The 17,804-nt window shown below is 38.0% G+C and overlaps 1 pseudogene; it reads right to left on the bottom strand.

Moving 5' to 3' along the window:
* Positions 1-17,804, bottom strand: part of LOC136388412 (E3 ubiquitin-protein ligase HACE1-like) — a 91,868-nt pseudogene that overhangs the window by 47,794 nt on the left and 26,270 nt on the right.

Below are 17,804 nucleotides of genomic sequence, written 5' to 3'. Positions count from 1 at the left end.
CCCCTTGCTCAAGCCAGCAACCTTGGGCTCAAGCAAACGACCTTGGGCTTAAGCCAACGACCTTGGGCTTCAAGCCAGCGACCTTGGGGCTCAAGCCAGTGACCATGGGGTCATGTCTACAATCCCATGCTCAAGCTAGCAACCCCGCACTCAAGCTGATAAACCTGTGCTTAAGCCGGCAACCTCGGGATTTTGAACCTGGGTCCTCCACATCCCAGTGCAATGCTCTATCCACTGTGCCACCGCCTGGTCAGGCTGACTGGCAGTCTTTTATTACTCAGAAAGTATTACTAAGTACTAAGATTGTGCCAACACTTCAGGTAACGTAAAAGCTGTAAAATTCTCAATTTCTTTGATAAAAATTTATTTAATACAGTTAAAGAGGAGACAAGCATTAGAACAGCACAATACCTACATAATGTTAAGTTCTAAATAGTGAAGTGCATTAAGAATTTAGAGATATTAAGAATCCTCTCAGAACTTTAGTTTTCCCACCTGTAAAATAAGTAATACTTCAAGAGCTAATTATGAGAATTAAGTGAAATAATGCAAATAATAATTATATAAATGCATTACAATAATTATAATCATAAATAAGCTAACATTTATCAAAGCACTTATAAGCCAGGTACTGCTTTAAGCACTTTAATCTCATTTTGACACGTAATCCTCACAACACTATGAGAAAAAGGGATTCATTATCCTCATTTCACAGAAGAGAAAAATACACAAGAGGTTAACTTATAGAAATACTCAGTACTCAGAATGCTGAAATCATCAGTCATAACAATGTTAAAATTATTGTGAATATTTAGAGACAGTAAATGTCCTTGCCATTATAATATTATATATTAGATATTAAACTACATCCTTGATCTATAAAATGTGAACTAAAAAATAAAAGCAAATGGCAATTTTTTAAAGTAATTCAAATGGCCTGACCAGGCAGTGGCGCAGTGGATAGAGCGTCAGACTGGACGCGTTTGAAACCCTGAGGTTGCCGGGCTTGAGCGCAGGTTCATCCAGCTTGAGTGAAGGCTCACCAGCTTGAGTGCAGGGTTGCTGGCTTGAGCATGGGATCATAAACATGACCCCATGGTTGCTGGTGTGAGCCCAAAGGTCGCTGGCTTAAAGCCCAAGGTTGCTGGCTTGAGCAAGGGGTCACTCGCTCTGCTGTAGCGCCCCCCAGTCAAGGCACATATGAGAAAGCAATTAGTGAACTAAGGAGCTGCAATGAAGAATTGCTGCTTCTCATCTCTCTCCCTTCCTGTCTGTCTGTCCCTATCTGTCCCTATCTGTCCCTCTCTCTGACTCTCTCTCCCTGTCTTTGTCAAAAAAAAAAAATTAAAATTAAAAAAAATAAAGTAATTCAAATGGAACATAAAAGGTACAAAATGCTGCCAATCAGTGCAGTAGCTGTACAGTAACTTTCCAAGTATATGAGTGTATGTGTGACTTATTGGGTAGCCACAACTGGTAGAATTGACAGGATGGTATGTGATTATTTTAAATGTTAAAATAAAGAGATGAGTATAGACTTTAAAAAAAAAAAGCTAATAAGACATCTCTGTAAGAACAAAACATCCATGTACAGATAGGTAAACCTACGAAGCCAAAGAGTAGATAATTTTATGTAAGCTTTCTGAGTATCTGTATTTCCATAAAATAATACACAAAACAGGACTGATTGCAGATGTTCCTCTTAATAGTACTTGTGCAGCAATAAAAAATGTTTCTCCCTTTAACTACAGGCCACTTGAAAACCAACAGAACAAAAAGTCAATCCCTTAGCAAAGACAGTTTTTAACTGTTTTTTGTTTGGGTTTTTTTTTTGGGGGGGGGGTGCAGAGGGGACAGCCTTCAAGTTACAGAAAATTTCTAACTATAGTAGAATACAAAGTATTTCTTTTTTCTGATGTGAGAATTAAGTTGCCAATAAGACATCCAGCTACTATTAAAAACTTCAGTATTTCCTACAAACAAAAGAATTGTTCTACATAACCAAAAAACAACCATCAAAATAAAAAAAAAATTAACACTGATACATTACTATATCTGACCTTGGACCCGACTCAAGTTTTGCCAGTTTCCTAACAATGTCCTTTATAGCGTAATGACTCACAAATTATATTTAGTTGTCTTGTCTCATTCTGATAGAGTTCTTCCATGTTTTCTTAATTGTCATGACCTCGATACTTTTAAAGATTGCAAGTCAGTTATTTTGTTAGAATGCCCCAACTGGAGTTAATCTGGCATCTTCTCATGATTAAATTCAGGGTGCGCATCTTTGGCAGAAACATTGAAGAAGCGATGCCCTACTCTCCACACATCTTATCAGCTGGCACACTGATATGTCTGCTTTGATCACTGCCAAATATGTCCAATGTAAAGTTATTTTTTTTATCTTTGTAATGAGTTATTCCATGGGAAGATACTGTGAGACAGTAAAAATATCCTACATCATTTAACTTCCCATTTATTCATTCTTTTTTTTCTAATATAGACTCATGAGTTGATTTTATTTATAATATTTTGCCATCAATATTTATTTTGATTATCAAATTGTTACAGATTGGGCCAGTGGAGTCCATCAACCTTGTTCTGAGTAACTTTTAATATAACACAATTCTTTTGTGTGTGTGTGACAGAGACAGAGAGAGACAGAGAGAGGGACAGATAGGACAAACAGACAGGAAGGGAGAGAGATGAAAAGCATCAAGTCTTCATTGCGGCACCTTAATTGTTCATTGATTGCTTTCTCATATGTGCCTTAACCGGGGGGCCATAGCAGACTAAGTGACCCCTTGCTCAAGCCAGCGATCTTGGGTTCAAGCTGGTAAGCTGTGCTCAAACCAGATGAGACCATGCTCAAAGTGGCAATCTCAGGGTTTTGAACCTGGGTCCTCTGCATCCCAGTCTGACGTTCTATCCACTGCGTCTCTGCCTGGTCAGGTATAACATAATTCTTTAAACAACTTTTTGCACAACAGGATGTTTCAGGCTCACTTGTGCTTTCCCTGACCCAGCCTTGAAATTAGCCATTTCTCCAAAGAATCCTAGTTCATTGGGAATGGTATTTAGACACCAAGAACTGGGTGCCAGGTTTGCTATATCTTACATACATGAAAAATTGTAGTTCACACTGCTATCTCCAATCCAATCCAATGGTACATGGTTCATTCTATTCTATTTTCCTCCATTTTGTAAATTCTTTGACAATGAGAAACTAAACTCCCATAATCTTTATTATACTTACTTATTTGTTCAACCTTTATATAGCCAACATCTTATTGCTAACATAAACCCTTCACTGCATGGATGACCTCCATCCCTTCTTGGGCTGTGTCAAACTACTCTGAGCAAGTGTCACCACCCTCCACAACAGATGTCCTCCATGTGCCACTCCAACTCATACTCCATGCTGAGCTCCTCTGCTACACAGACAGACCCTCCTTATCATGCCCGAGCTCCAAAGCCCACAATGGACCATGATACTTGTGAATACTTTCCTCACCCTGGTCAGGCAACAAAATCCCCTCTGTGGGTCAAAAGGGGGATAAGGTGAATAGCTGATGCAGTTGCTTTTTGACTGAATTGTTCAGGATGGGAAGAGGAAAAGGAAATGAAAAGCAGAGACAGTATTAAAAAATAGCAAACTACCTTTTTTAAAAGGTAAGTTTCTTTCACCCCTAATCTCATTTGCCCTACAATGGAGTCAATAATGTACATTAGGAAAATGAACTTAGGCCCTGGCTAGTGGCCCAGTGGATAGAGTGTTGGCCTAGCATATAGACGTCCTGGGTATGATTCCCACTCAGGGCACATGGGAGAAGTGACCATCTGCTTCTCCCCACCACTACCACCTTCTCTCCCTCTTCCTCTCCCACAGCCAGTGGCTTGATTAGTTTGAATTTGACTCCAGGTGCTGAGGCTAGCTCCCTTAGAGCACATCAACCTCAGGCACTAAAAATAGCTCAGTATTCAAGCATCATCCCGAGATGGGGTTGCCAGGTGGATCCCAGTAGGGGCACATGCAGGAACCTACCTATCTCCCCTCCCCTCACCAAATAAATAAATAAACAACCTAAGAACTAGACAGATTTTTAAATTCCAGTTCTCTCAGTAGCTGAATGACTGAAACAACTTACTTTAACTTCTTCAGTTTCAGTAAGAGTACCCATCTCATATGATTGTTATGAAAATAATCCACATAAATCAAATGTATGGTAACTGACATAAAGATAGCATTCAATAATGCATTTATTACTACCTTCTCTTTTACATTACCATTATTAAATAGATATCAAAGGATACAAATTAGTTCTTAGCTTTCTTTAACTTCTGGAAGTTAAAGACATTCAAAAACTGCTATATTATTTATCCCGTGACTACTAACTAAACCATAGTCACTAGCCTACTCTACATTTCTGACAAATTGTTTACTAAAATTTTGCCAGGATCATGGCATTCTCCTGAAGGAAAGCTATCAGTGGTTCCTGCCACCCTAACAAACAGTGATTCTTTAATCTAGCAATCAAGGCTAAACACAGGAAAACTCAAATCTGCGTTTCCAAAATTATATCTCATTCCTCACCTCCACAAAATTTCTACTTCAACAACTGTAGTTTTACACACTTTTCCACCTACATGTCCATATCTTGGCCAGAATGTTCATCCTCTCCATCCACTCACATCAAAATTTTGCATGTTTTTCAAGGTCCGGTTTAAAATCCACCTTCTCTTTAAAATTTCCCTTGACTATAGCAGCCAGAAGAGAGTTTCATCCCTTAAACTCCTGAAGAACCAAGTAAAACTGTAATTACTGTCTTACAGGTACATTTATTATCTCCTCTACTAGACTGAATTAAGATCCTCTTGGAAAAAGAATGTATGTCTTCTACCAACAAAACAACTACTATTAATTGAACATACATGCCAATCACTAAAACTTACTCTTCATAATAGTCTTATAAGGCTTATCTCTATTTTATACATAAAGAAACCAAAGTTCAAGGATGCTGAGGATGCTGGATATGTTCCCAAAGTCACAGAGTTGTTAAGTAGCAAAACAAGCTTTTCTTAGCACATTTCACAAAACATGAGATATGTGGAATGAACCCTGGAGCAGGGGTAGGTATTCAGGTCAAACAAATTTGGAGGTTTAAAAAAATTAAGTCATTATTTTTAGCAAAGAGCTCTCAACACCTTTAACAAGCTGCTGAGAAACTTTACAAATCTCTAACAGAGCACATTTCCTAAATGTAGTTAGGGATAAAATCTTTTTCTCAAGGACCATGATCCTCGTAGAATAACTAATCCCTGATACTAATTTCTGGAAATGTGGCAATGTGTTCCAGTGTCTTAGAACAGCCTCTGGACATAGTAGGACCTCAATAAACATTTCTTGATGAAGAAAAATTACTCCTCATCCTAAAATAACATACTAACATTAACTCCATACACTAAAATAAAGAATAAGGTAATTTCACTCCTCTTACGGCAGTAGGTCTCATGTATAATAATTACTTCACTAAACAGTACTCAAATTTAGAGTTAATTTTCATTAGACAGACTAAAATCAAGATTAAGAGAAATGTCTACCTGTGTTTTTATGATATGCATGAATCTTGACATCAACTCAGGACATTCAAGGAGGAAGTGAAAGTGATCAAATACAATTTGGGGGTTTCTAAAAGAAAAATACATTTTTGTTTAAATGCACAGAAAGGATAAATAACATTAAGTGAAATGCAGATTCAGATATATAAATACTGAAACAGAAGAATAACACACCTATTATACTTTCACTTGTCATTGAGCATTTTTTTAATAGTTTATCGGAAGCAATATTTTTTCTGCTGAGATGAAAACTATAAGTAAAGAAAGAAAAGGCTACAAGGGCAGTCCATAAATTCAAGAAAGCCTTACCTCTTAACAAAGCATTATAAAACTTAATCATGTTTGCAGACAAATTCAATGAAATGAGGAGAACTCATTCTGTGAAGAGTAAAAAAAATTAGAATATATAGACAAAGGTTGGTGATATAGCAAATCTGAAAACTGTGCATTAAACTGGACTGGCTTCTAGACAAAAAAAATTAGGGTATGGTTCATCTTTACAAATTTAAGAAAGCAAGGCATGCCTAGTCAATCTGTAAGATAAAAAATATATAATTTTCATTAACAGATAATATAAACAAGTAATTTTTTTTAAATCTTGTAATTTTAAGCATCTCTGGTCTATATATTTCTAATACATAATCAAGTGATCTTATACAAAGTGGTATTCACCATTCTACATGCTAATAACTTATATACATATAATGCTTATCAAATATTTTGAACTAATTCTAGAACAATACAATGAGTATCCTAAAATGAGATCAGAATAGAACCTTAAATCAACAAAACTTTGTTTTTACTGAAATTACAAAAACAACAGCAACACTTGGACGTGAGCTGCAAAGTATAGAATTGTGACAATTCCAGTGCCATGCGGACTTTTCCTGGATGTGGACTTTTTCTGGACTCCTGCTCCTTGTGATAGCTCCTAACGGACTGAACTGAGGTTGGGTTGCATTCGCAGGGATCTGGAATGGTGTTGGTGCCAACTTGGACTTGGTGAACATGTTAAGGACACTACTCTTTTATGGATTCTTGTTGTATTGGCCAAGAGTTTGCTTAAAGGCTTTAATCGCAGTAATATATATACACACATATATATATGACTGGATAAAGAAGATGTGGCATATATACACTATGGTATACTACTCAGCTATAAGAAATGATGACATCAGATCATCTACAACAAAATGGTGGGATCTTGATAACATTATACGGAGTGAAATAAATAAATCAGAAAAAAACAAGAACTGCATGATTCCATACATTGGTGGGACATAAAAACAAGACTAAGAGATATGGACAAGAGTGTGGTGGTTATGGGGGGGAGGGAAGGAGGGAGAGGGGTGGGGAAGGGAGATGGGGAGGGGGAGGGGGAGGGGGAGGGGCACACAAAAAACTAGATAGAAGGTGACGGAGGACAATCTGACTTTGGGTGATGGGTATGCAACATAATTGAATGACAAGATAACCTGGACATGTTTTCTTTGAATATATATATCCTGATTTATTTATGTCACCCCATTAAAATTAATAAAACTTTATGTATAAAAAAAAAGCAACAAAAATCATAGCATTTCTTTATCTATTAGAGAAGAAATAATAAGCATGTAGTGTAAAAGCCCTGACAGTTGGGTTTTTCTTTCTTACAAAGAAAGCTCCTGACTTAAGTTTTGGTTGCCAAGCTTCTGCTTCAAAGAGGCATACACTTCAAAGATGGCTGTCTTTAATAAACACATTGCCAGCCACCCAACTAGATAAGAGACAGGTCACCTCCCCCTCACTGAGGCTCCTTTACTTTAGAGACTTTGGTTGATTTTGAGAACTGACCACTCACTCAGGCCAGTTGTTTTTTTCTCTTCCCACGCTTTAAATTCCCATTTTTATGTTTTAAATTCACCAATAAAGACTAAGCACCAGAAACCTGCCACCTTTGACACCCCAAAAAGCAGATCACTAGGACCATACCCATACTGCTGGTGCGCTAGCTCTGTCGTGGGCCATGCTCTCGGTCTTGCTCTCTCCCTGCAACCTTGCTGTGTGGCCCCACGTGTGCCATGTAATTTCCAGACCTTGTAAGGAATAAAGCTTTTTTTTTAAGTTTCCTGATGGTTATTGCTGAATGGTGCCTTGCAATGATAGTAAGAACCACAAGGGCTGGTCCAGCCACAAGATTGGTTATTGATAGGCTGAGACCTGTACACAAAACAAAGCAGAAACCCTCTTACCCTGGAGGCACCTGACAAGAACAGCACATGTAAAAGCTTGAAGGACAGCACTTAGCCGGTTAGCTGTCACAGAAATAGCATCCTTACCGACTGCAGTGGCTTCCTGTTTCCCTCCTAGAGCATCTATCTGGTTTAGAACCTCTGGTGCCTATAGATAGATTTTCATAGGTCCCAAGTTCTGGAGGTTCAAATGGAGGAATGGAAGCACCATCTTGATCTTGGCCTTTTTGTCTTAGTAAAGTAGATGTGATGTCTGTTGAGTCCTTTTGGTTTTTCATCAGTTCAGTTCTGTAGCTATTAAAAGTAGCCATTCATCTAATGAGTGCCAAAGCAATTTGAGAGGCTAAGAGAAAAAGAAAAGTTTTTTTAAAATATCATTCTGAAACTCCAGCCAAACAAATATTATAAAAGAGAAAATTTACTCTAGATATTTCTATTTTCCCAAGTTAATGTGACAGCAATGCCTACAGGTAAGTAACAGAAAGATATGAATGTTATATACCTGACAATTTCTTCATTTATAATGAAAACTTAATTTGCACTTATGCATTTCCTGAAATAAAAAAGGAAAACTAAAACCTAACAATAAATGTATAAGCAATCTCCTTTTTTAATTTTTCAAATATTTACTTTTAAAAGCATACATTACTTACATACATATAATCCCCTTAACCTTTACTGCATTAATGTGTCAATAATTTTCAATTGTCTTTTTTAATTTAAAAAATGAGAATTTCTAAATAGATTAATAGACAGGTTAGTTTACTGTGCTCTTTTCTTTACATCAAATTCCTAGAATTTTGAAAATTTGTGACAAAAAATTTTTAAAGATGACATTTACATATATATACATAACACATATATGCTTACCAACACACACAAAATTTATCTCTAATAAAAATATCAAATATTGACTGGTAAATTCTTAATTCCAAGTAGAGACTAACAGCTAAAAATGAAAAAGACAGTAAGTTAACTGTTTATTTCTACACTATTTAAAATATTCCTTTTCAAAAAATAAAATATCTCTTGTAAATTAACAGCATATAAAGTTTTATTTTTTAAATATTATGTGATTTCAAATGCTATCACAGGACTAAGTACTAGAGAAGATGAAATATATACATTTTCTTTTATAATTAGTAGTTTGTAACACAAACAGAAATATAAATGCCCAACTACTATTAAAAGACCTACCAGGAAGCTAATGCACAATAGCATAACTATAGTTACCAATACTGTATGATATAATTGAAAGTTGCTATGAGAGTAAAGCTTTAATGTTATCAACATAACAATAACAAAATGGTAATCCTGTGTGGTGAGGATGCATTAACTAACCTTATTGTGGTAGACATTTTGCAATATATATGTATCAAATCATCACATTGTCTATCTTAAACTTATATAATATTTATGTCAGAGATAGGAAAATGAGTAGGCGAATGTTACAACTCCCACCTCCCAGACCAAAGTGGATTACAACTTAACTTAGGAACAATCATCTTGAAAAACCAACTTTGGACTAAACTAAAAGGAATCTATAACCAAGCAACACCGAAGAAACTACACTGAGCAGGTAGGAAAGAGACACGGAAAGGGCTGCCCCACTCCCAGGAGCAAGAGGCAGCCTGGAGGTTCTCCACAGTGGGGTAAGTTTCTTGGAGAGTTGTGGGCCCTCAGCCACAGGACTGGAACTCCAGCTTGGAGTCCCAGAGACTAGAGGAAGCATATAGACAGTATTTAGCTGAAAGAAAAGCAAGGTTACTGTTTGCGAGAGGGAGACAGAACTCTCAGACCCGGGTTCCGTCTTAAAGGAACCACGCACAAAACTTCATTCACAGCCACTTACCTGGGGCTCTGGGAGTGAATAGCGCTGAGAGGACTGAAGTTGCAAGAGGAGAGTGTAATCTCAGAGGCACAGGGAGAGACTGGCCACTCTAACCCCTGCGCTGACTCACTCCCCAAATCTAAAGTGGCCATTTTTCCCAGAAGAAGAGGCACCAGCAAAGGGAAGCAATTACCCCATCCACCGAAGGCTTTCCTACTCCAGTCAGTGCAGAGTTGCTTAGAAGCAGGGGGCATATCAGGAACACAAGTTTTGAGTGCTGAGGTCTGGGCTACACAGTCCCCCCAACCTGCTGAGTACCCTCCAAAGGGCAGGAGGGCCTGGCAGCAGCAGCAGCTGCAGAATTTGGCCTGCGCAGCATTCAGGAGTAGAGCTCAGCGATGCAGCCCACATGGCAGTGGTGGGAAGTGGAGTCTGGAGAGGAGTCCCACGTGCCCGTGGGGATAGAACCCTGCAGGGTGAGGCATCCCCTGCGCTGGTGCAGGCTGGACCCCAGCAGGGTGAAGCATCCCGGGCACAGGGGGCAGAGCCAGGTGGCCACACAGCAACAGCAAGAGGAAGAGCCTGGAGAGGCAGCCCAAGCACCCACGAAGGGCAGAGCCCAGCAGCCCATGTTGTTGTGAAAAAGAGGGATAGAGCCCTAAGAGTCATCCCTCATGCCTGTGGGGATAGAGCCGGGAGAGGCAGCCTACACACCTGCAGGGGGCAGAGCCCAGGGAGGCAAGGAAGCCCCCGCACTCATAGTAAAACCCAAACTGTGGCCTGCAAGCCCGTGCTGGTGCCCGAATGCCTGAGGAGGTGGAGGCAGAGGGGGGCCAATGAAAAAACTTCACTTCAAAGGTCACACTGGCCAAGAGTGGATAAAAGCCAGCCTAGGAGTACAGATGATAGTTACAATGGCATCAGGGCCCAGCAGAGGCAGCCACAAATTCTGGATCACCTGCAGCTCCAAGAAGGTTGCTAAAGGCCAGTCAAAAGCAGTGACATCCAGTCTGCAATAAATTCTGGCCAGGGAGGTCCAGGACTGGTACATCCAGTGGCCAGATATGGACAGCATTAGCTCAGGACTGATATAACAACCATAGTTAGAGTGGTATCTAGTCAATACAGAGACAAAATGAGAAGACAGAGAAGTGCAATTCAAATGAATCAACAAAGAAATCCCCAGAAAAAGAACTGAATGAAATGGAAATAAACAAGATACTGCATATAGAGTTTAGAATAATGATTGTTAGGATGCTCAAAGATCTTAGAGCAACAATAGATGGACAAAACAAGCACCTAAACAAAGAGATAGCTGACATCAAAAAGGACATTAAAATCATAAAAAAGAATCAGACAGAAATGATAAACACAATATCAGAAATGAAGACTACACTAGAAGGAATTAAAAGCAGGCTGGACAAGCCAGACCAGGTGGTGGTGCAGTAGATAGAGCATCAGACTGGGATGCCAAGGACCCTGGTTAAAGACCCCAAGGTTGCCAACTTTGGCATGGGCTCATTTGGTTTGAGCAAAGCTCAAACATTAAGCACAGCTTAACATTTCTGGCTCAAGCAAGGGTTCACTCAGTCTTCTGTAGTTCCCCCCCCACCCCGTCAAGGCATATATGAGAAGACAATCAATTAACAACTACAGTGCTGCAACAAAGAATTGATGCTTCCCATCTCTCTCCTTTCCTGTCTGTCTGTCCCTATCTTTACCTCTCTCTGACTCTCTCTGTCTCTGTCACACACACACACACACACACACACACACAAAAAAAAAAAAAAAAAAAAAAAAAAAAGCAGGCTGGACAAAGCAGAGAACCAAATCAGTGATTTAGAGGACAAGATAAGCAAGAGCACAGAAGCAGAAGAGCAAAAAGAAAAGAGGACCAAAAAGTCTGAGGAAACTCTAAGAGAGCTTTGTGACAACATGAAGAGAAACAACATCCATATAATCGGGGTTCCTGAAGGAGAAGAGAAAGAACAAGGAATAGAGAACCTGATTGAAGAAATCACAGCTGAAAATTTGCCTAAACTGATGTAGGAAAAAGTCACACAAGTTCAAGAAGCACAGAGAATCCCATTAAAATGGAACCCACAAAGACCTACACCAAGACACATGATAATTAAAATACCAGTTAAGAGATAAAAAAAAAATACTAAAAGCTGCAAGAGAAAAGCAGTCAATCACCTACAAAGGAGCCCCCATAAGGATGGCATCCAACTTCTCAACAGAAACACTTGAGGCCAGAAGGGAATGGCAAGAAATATTCAAAGTAATGCAGAACAAGAACCTACAACAAAGACTTCTTTATCTAGAAAGGCTATTGTTTAAAATTGAAGGAGAAATAAAAAGCTTCCCAGACAAAAAAAAAAAAAAACCTCAAGGAATTCATTACAACTAAACCAATGCTGCAAAAAATGTTAAGGGGCCTGTTGTAAACAGAAGGGGGGGAATCTAGTAAAAGAGGAATGTAGAATTAAAGAATAAAATGGCAATAAACAACTACATATCAATAATAACCTTAAATGTAAATGAATTAAATGCTCCAATCAAAAGACATAGGGTAGCAGCATGGATAAAAAAACAAGACCCATACATATGCTGTCTACAAGAGACCCACATCAAAACAAAAGATACACATAGACTGAAATGAAAGGATGGAAAAAAATACTTCATGAAAATGGAAATGAAAAAAATCTTGGGGTAGCAACACTTATATCTGACAAAATAGACTTCAAAACAAAAGCTTTAATAATGGATAAAGAAGGTCAATACATAGTGATAAAAGGAGCAATCCAACAGGAAGATATAACCATTATAAATATCTATGCACCTAATATAGGAGCACTTAAATATATAAAGCAGATTTTGATGGATATAACGGGCGAGATCAACAGCAATACTATAATACTAGGGAATTTCAATACCCCACTGACAGCACTGGATAGATCTTCAAAAAAGAAATTTAACAAAGAAACAGCAGACTTAAAGGACACAATAGATCAACTGGATTTATTAGATATCTTCAGAACCTTTCACCCTAAAGCAGCAAAACATACATTCTTTCCAAGTGCTCATGGCACATTCTCTAGGATAGACCACATGTTATGAAACAAAACGAGTCTCAATAAATTTAAGAAGATTGAAATCATATCAAGCATCCTCTCGGATCACAATGGCATGAAACTAGAAATCAACTACAATAGAAAAACTGAAAAAACACTCAAAGACTTGGCAACTAAATAGCATGTTATTAAATAATGAATGGGTTAACAATGAGATCAAGAAAGAAATCAAAAATTTTCTTGAAACAAATGAAAGTTAACATATAAAAACTCAAAATTTATGGAACACAGCAAAAGCAGTACTGAGAGGGAAGTTCATAGCACTACAGGCATACCTTAAGAAGCTAGAAAAAGCTCAAATAAACCATTTAAACCTGCATCTAAAAGAACTAGAAAAAGAACAGCAAGTAAAGCCCAGAGGAACTAGAAGGAAGGAAATAAAGATCAGAGCAGAAATAATGACATAGAGGCTAAAAATACAATACAGAGGATCAATGAAACCAAGAGCTGGTTCTTTGAAAAGGTAAACAAGATTAATGAACCTTTAACCAGACTCACCAAGAAGAAAAGAGAGAGGATTCAAATAAATAAAATTTAATATGAGAGTGAAGAAGTAACCACTGACACAGCAGAAATACAAAGGATTGTAAGAAAATACTATGAAGAACTGTACGCCAAAAAATTTGACAACCTAGATGAAATGGAAAAATTCCATGAAACATATAATCTTTCAAAAATCAATCTAGAAGAATCAGAAAACCTAAACGGACCGATTACAACAAATGAGATCAAAACAGTTATCAAAAAACTCCCAACAAACAAAAACCCTGGGCCAGATGGCTTCACAGGTGAATTCTACCAAATATTCAAAGAAAAAATCACTCCTATCCTTCTCAAGCTATTTCAAAAAAATTCTAGAGGAGGGAAAACTTCAAAGCTCCTTTTATGAGGCAAGCATAATTCTGATTCCAAAACTAGGCAAAAACAATGCAAAGAAAGAAAACTATAGGCCAATATCCCTGATGAATTTAGATGCTAAAATTCTCAATAAAATAGTTGCAAATCAGATCCAGGAATACATGAAAAAAAGTCATACATCATGATCAAGTGGGATTTATTCTGAGGAGGCAAGGATGGTGCAATATTTGCAAATCAATTAATGTGATTCATCACATAAATAAAAGGAAGGATAAAAATCACATGATAATATCAATAGATGCAGAAAAAGCATTTGATAAAATAAAGTGCCCATTTACGATCAAAACTCTCAGCATAGTGGGAATACAGGGAACATACCTCAAAATGATAAAGGCCATCTATGACAAACCCACAGCCAACATCATACTCAATGGGAAAAAATTAAAAGCAATCCCCTTAAGATGAGGAACAAGGCAGGGATGCCCCTTTTCACCACTCTTATTCAGCATAGTTCTGGAAGTCCAGACAAGAAGAAGAAATAAACGTCATCCAAATTGGAAAAGTAGAAGTAAAACTATCATTATTTGCTGATGATATGATACTATACACAGAAAACCCTAATGTCTCAGTCAAAAAACTACTGGATCTGATAAATGAATTTAGCAAGGTGGCAGGATATAAAATTAATATTCAGAAATCAGAGGCATTTTATACACCAACAATGAACTGTCTGAAAGAGAAATTAAGAAAACAATCCCCTTGGCCGACACCCTTTGCTGGTCTCAGCCCACCTGCACCCAGGTGTTTTTAAAATAAACTTTCCTTTTGGGAAAAGAAAAAAGAAAAAAAGAAAGAAAACAATCCCCTTTACTATTGCAACAAAAAAATAAAGTATCTAGGAGTAAATTCAACCAAGGAGGTTAAAGACTTGTACTTAAAAAATTATAAAACATTGAAAAAAGAAATCAAGGAAGATAGAAACAAGTGGAAGCATATACTATGTTCATAGATAGGAAGAATAAACATCATTAAAATGTCTATATTATCCAAAGCAATTTATAAATTCAATGCAATTCCTATTAAAATACCAATGACCTACTTCAAAGATATAGAACACATATTCCAAAAATTTATATGGAACCAAAAAAGAACACCAATAACCTTAGCAATCTGGAAAAAGAAGAATAAAGTGAGTGGCATCACACTTCCTGATATCAAGTTATACTACAAGGCCACCATACTCAAAACAGCTTGGTACTGGCATAAGAACAGGCATACAGAACAATGGAACAGTACAGAGAATCCAGAAATAAACCTACACCTTTATGGACAATTGATATTTGACAAAGGAGGTTAAGAGCATGCAATGGAGTAAAGATAGTGTTTTTAAAAAAATGCTGTTGGGAAAGTTGGACAGCTACCTGCAAAAAAATGAAACTAGACCACCAACTTACACCATTCACAAAAATTAACTCAAAATGGATAAAAGACTTAAATGTAAGTCAGAAAACCATAAGCATCTTAGAAGAAAACATAGGCAGTAAGCTCTCCGACATCTCTCGCAGCAATATATTTGCTGGTTTATCTCTACGGGCAAGTGAAATAAAGGACAGGAAGAACAAATAGGACTGTATCAAACTAAAAAACTTTTGCACAGCTAAAGACAATATGAAAAAAATAAAAAGATAAACCACACAATGAGAGAACATATTCAACAATACATCTGATAAAGGGTTAATAACCAAAATTTATAAAGAACTTGTAAAACTCAACACCAGGAAGACAAACAATCCAATCAAAAAATGGGTAAAAGAAATGAATAAACACTTCTGCAAAGAGGACATATAGATGGCCAGTAGGCAAATGAAAAAATGTTCAATATCACTAATCATTAGAGAAATGCAAATTAAAACCACAATGAGATATCACCTCATACCAGTCAGAATGGCGCTTATTAACAAAACAACACATCATAAATGCTGGCGAGGATGTGAAGAAAAGGGAACCCTCCTGCACTGCTGGTGGGAATGCAGACTGGTACAGCCACTGTGGAAAACAGTATGGAGATTCCTCAAAAAATTAAAAATGGAACTGCCTTTTGACCCAGCCATCCCAAGGTATTTTAGGAATATATCTGAAGAACACCACATCACTGATCCAAAAGAAGAAATGCACCCCCATGTTTATGGCAGCATTGTTTACAATAGCCAAGATCTGAAAACAGCCCAAGTGTCTGTCAGTGTACGAGTGGAATAAAAAGCAGTGGTACATATACACAATGGAATACTATGGAGCCATGAAAAAGAAGGAAACCTTACCTTTTGTGACAACATGGATGGACCCGGAAACTAGTATGTTAAATGAAATAAGCCAGGCAGAGAAGGAAAAATATCATATGACCTCACTCATTTGAGAAACCCAATGAATAATGTGAACTGAGGAACAGAATAGAGGCAGAGGAGGGATCAAAGGGACCAGAGGGAAAGCAGACAGAGGGAAAGGGGATGAAAGGATGGGATCAGAGAAGGGAAAGAGATTGGTAAAATTATATACACATAACACAGCGTTACAGAGAGCAGAAAAGCAAATCCTGGAGGGATGGGGGAGAGGGCGTTGGGGGGAGGAGGGCAAGAGGGATGTTGAGGGAAATACGGAAGGGGGGATGCATTTGGGGGGGCACTAGAATCTATGTAAACACAATAAATTAAATCAAAAAATGGCTCTGGGCAGTGCCAGGTATGTGATCTGTGAAATTGCTAATTACCTTCCTGCTTGGGAAGTGCCATTATTATGCTAAGTTGCTGGAGGAGAGGTTTCGGTGCCAGAGAAGTTTTAAAGGAGAGGAAAAAGGAAAAGGAGAAGCAGCCAAGATGGTAGGGAGAGAAAAAAAGTTACTTTTGCAGAGAGTGGTAAGCCATATTTTTGCAGAGTTTGTATGGAGAGGAGATGGGGAACAGAGTTGAGGGCTTTTGTGAGCTCTGCTGAGACTATTGGGGCCTTTGATTCTAGGAAAAACTGGAGATTATCCTGGTTGTGGAACCAGAGAATGTGTCAGTAGCTTTGTGAGCTCTGAGTGAAAGGGAAGTGCTTTTCCCTGTGTGTTTGCTCATCAGCCAGTATGAAACTTGATTAAAAGAATGGCCCACCATTTTTTGGCTCCACTGTTTCTTTACCATCTGCCTGAATCCAATGAGGATCTGCATGTGAATGGTCACGATGGCAGCGACTACTGGCTGTACAAGCACCCACAGACAAAAAAGATTATAATACATTTTAAAAATTAAAAATAAATCACTGTAATCCATATCTATGATGCCTTCTATATTCATAAATAATGATAAAAACATTTGATAAGATACAAAGCACTGTACGTATCAACTGCTACTGAAAAGTGAATCAGTGACTATGCAAAATATGCACTGGCTTCTTGGCACTCTGCAAATATTGCTTCACTTCATATTACTGAGTGTTAATCACCACAGATTTATATTCTACAAAATGTAAAAAATGATGATCATATATGATTTTGAAAACATTTCAAGTCATATTTCAAAGCTATGATATATAATCCTAACTCGTTGAAAAATCAGAAAATTTTCAAGATCCATGTGCCAAAGTGAGATACAAATTTAACAGGAAACCATTCCTAACTTAACTTCATTAACAGTATCTTAAAATCCTGTCAGTCTGACTATTCTCAACTTGATAATGTCAATTACCACAATCCAAAAGATAAGGGTTTTTTTTGTTTTTGACAGAAACAAGAGAGAGGAACAGAAAGGTACAGATAGGAAAGGGAGAGAGATGTGAAGCATCAATTCTTCGTTGTGGCACCCTGGTTGTTCATTGATTGCTTTCTCATATATGCCTTGACCAGGGGACTACAACAGAGCAAGTGACCCCTTTCTCAGGCCAGCGATCATGGGATCATGTCTATGATCCCACACTCAAGCCAGCAACCTCATGCTGTAAGCTGGTGAGCCCGCACTCAAGCCGAATGAGCCCACGCTCAAGCCGGCAACCTCAGGGTTTCAAACCTGGCTGATCTGCATCCCAGGCCGATGCTCTAACCACAGGGCCACCGCCAGGTCAGGCCCAAAAGATCAGATCTTAAAGTTAAAAGTTTCTCAA

Source organism: Saccopteryx leptura, chromosome 1 (assembly GCF_036850995.1).
Source record: "Saccopteryx leptura isolate mSacLep1 chromosome 1, mSacLep1_pri_phased_curated, whole genome shotgun sequence".
Lineage (NCBI taxonomy): Eukaryota > Metazoa > Chordata > Mammalia > Chiroptera > Emballonuridae > Saccopteryx > Saccopteryx leptura.
This window is presented reverse-complemented; position numbering and strand designations above follow the sequence as displayed.